The sequence below is a fragment of the Panthera leo genome, chromosome E2 (assembly GCF_018350215.1).
Source record: "Panthera leo isolate Ple1 chromosome E2, P.leo_Ple1_pat1.1, whole genome shotgun sequence".
Taxonomy (NCBI): domain Eukaryota; kingdom Metazoa; phylum Chordata; class Mammalia; order Carnivora; family Felidae; genus Panthera; species Panthera leo.
The window spans coordinates 60,770,439-60,773,425 of NC_056693.1; positions in this window are offsets into that span (position 1 = coordinate 60,770,439).

Genomic DNA, 2,987 nt, shown 5'->3' on the forward strand with positions numbered 1-2,987 from the left:
TACTTTCTTACGGGTTTACTTCTGCCGCTCGTTTTCGGTCTTAGGTGTGTTTGGCTAGTTCTCAGCTCCTCCATCACAGCCTGTCTTTGTATTTTGTTGGTTTGAAAACTATACCATTTTAATTCCCTTCTTTCTTTTCCTATGTGTGTGTCCGTTATCCGTTAGTGGTGACCTTAGGGATTACAGTTAACGTGACAACCTGGTCTCAACTCAGCACACACCAGTATGAATAATACCAATTAGTTTCGAAAGTCTACGAACACTTGTCCTATACATCTCTTTGCCTCCTTTGTGTTGTTGCCGTCGCAACTCACATCTGTAGCTCGTGTGCCTGTTAACATCGACTTGTAATGACTTGGTGCACTTGCCTATTAAATGCTATAGGAAACGAGTTAAAACCACACAGAACGTGGTAATGCTGGTTTTTATACTTAGCTGCGCGAGTCCCTTCACCCCGTGCTCGGTGCTGAATCGCACCCCTCCCAGATTCACGTGTCGAAGCCCTAACTGCCAGTGTATTGGGGAGCGTCTGGGATTTGGAAGTGAAACCTGTGGGAAGTGATTAGGTCTGTGGGTAGAGCCCTCGGGATGCGACTGCTGGCCCTGTAAGAAGACACAGGGGAGAGGTGCTTTTCTCTGCACCGTGTGAAGACAGGCGAGGAAGAGGGCCCTCTCCAGACCCGCCGGCCTCTGGAGCTCAGACCTCCCAGCCTCCAGAACCGAGAGAGATACGTGTGGTTTGAGCCCCTTAGAGCGTGGTATTTTGTTACGGCGTCCGGGCCGACTGAGGCGGCGGTGCCCCTCGTTTTCACTCACGACTTGGAGTTCCTGTCCAGCGTCTTTCCGTTTCACCCTGAAGGACCCCTGATAGCGCTTCTGTGGAGCAGGTCTGGTGATGAACTATTGCAGCTCTGATTTTTCTGGAAATGTCTTCATTCTTTCTTCACTCTCGAGGGTCCCTCTTGCCAGATACAGAATTCTCGATCGACAGTTCTCTTCTGACTTGAAAAATGTCCTCCCACTGCTCCCCGGCCTCCATGGTGTCTGAACAGGAGTCGGCTGTCGCTCTTCCCGAGGGTCTCTTGTACGTGATGCCTCGCTTCTCTCCCACTGCTCTCCGGTGTGTCTTTGGCCATCTGACTCCCGTGTTTGTTGGGCTGGCTTTGAGTTTATCTGGCTTGGAGTTGACCGAGCTTCTTGGACTTGTATGTTCCTCTTTTTACTCAAATTTGGGAGTTTGGGGCCCTTTCTTTAATATTTTTCTGCTCCTTTCTCCCTTCAGGAATTCCTATAACGCATGTCTTGCTGTGTTTTGTGGTCCCAAGAGTCCCTCAGGCTCTGTTCATTTTTCCTCATCCTTTTTTCCTTCTGCCTCTCAGTCTGAATAATTTCTTCTGTCTCCAAGTTTGTGGATTCTTTTTCTGGTCTGCTCAAATCCATTGACCCCCTTCTAGTGAATTTTTCATCTCAGTTATTGTACTTTGTAGTTTCAGAATTTGTTTGGTTCCTTTCTATAATATTTATTAATGTTGCCATTTAACCACACATCGTTTTCCTGATTTAGTTTAGTCCTTTATCCGTGGTTTCCTCCGGTTGACTGTCGGGTGCCGTGTCGGCCCGTCCACAGCCGGTGTTGTGGTAGGACCGGCCCTCGTGGTCCGCACCACGATTGCAAGATGTCTTTCGGCAATAGCCGTCAGGAAACTTTGAAAAAACTAAAAGTTTATCACTTGCAGGACTTGGAAAGGACACAGAACAGCCGGGGGCCCGCACAGCAGGGTTGTGGACAGAGCACATGCTCGGGCCTGCGGTTCCGCTTTTCTTGGGGTTGACGGCAGGGTTTTGTGGGCTCGCTGTTGGCGAATTTCAAACATAAAAGCTAGAATTAAAGTGCAGGAAGAGAAAAACATAAGTGGCTCAAATGGTCAGTTTTCACAATCAACCAAGATCTTTATTTATTTACTTATTTACTTACTTTAAAGTCAGACAGATCTTGATTTTTTTTTTTTTAATGTTTTATTTATTTTTGGGAGAGAGACAAGAGTGCGAGCGGGGGAGGAGCAGAGAGAGGGAGACACAGAATCCGAAGCAGGATCCAGGGTCCGAGCCGCCACGGAGCCTGACGCGAGGATCGGACTTGCGAGCCGCGAGATGGGATCATGACCTGAGCTGAAGTCGGACGTTTCACCGACTGAGCCCCCCGGGGTGCCCCCCAGATCAGCCAAGATCTTGACCACAAGGGGACCTCCGTCAGGGGAAGCCGCCTGGTTTCTTATCTAGGGGCGGGGCTGGTAACGTGTTCCAGGTAGCTGGCTTCGCAGTGGACCCCTCGGGATCAAAGCCTCAGCCTGGTACTTGGATTACAAAAAAACAAAGGAAAAAACCAACCGTCACGGCCTACACCACACTTTTTAAACGCATTGAATACTGGGGCGCCCGGGGGGCTCAGTCGTGAAGCATCCGACCTGGGCTCAGGTCGAGGTTTGTGGGTTGGAGCCCCGCCTCGGGCTCTGTGCCGAGGGCTCGGAGCCCGGAGCTGCTTCGGTTCCGTGTCTCCCTCTCTGTCTGCCCCTCCTCCGCTTGTGCCCTGTCTCTCTCTCCTGTCTCGAAAATAAATAACCGTAAAGAAAATTAAATAAAAGCGTAGTTAATACAGTTTGCCTGATACCTATGATGCTGCCGACGTCTGTGCTTCCTCGGGGATAGTTTCTGCCAAAAGACGTTCCCCTTATGAATGCGACGAAGTTTCCGGTTTCTTTCCGTTTTATAATTTTTCCTCGAGGAGCGGCTCTTTGGGAACCATGCTGTGGTCACTCTGTGGGTCATTTTTGCGCGGTTTTTAGAGGTTGCCGTATCTCGAGGGCTGGATTCGTTCATTCGTGACTTTGCCGGGTGGTCCCTGCCAAGTGTGTGCTCCTCGTGGCAGGGGAGCCGCTGAGATTCCTCTTCGCTGTGCAGTCAGCCAGCGACCTGACGATTCCCTTAAA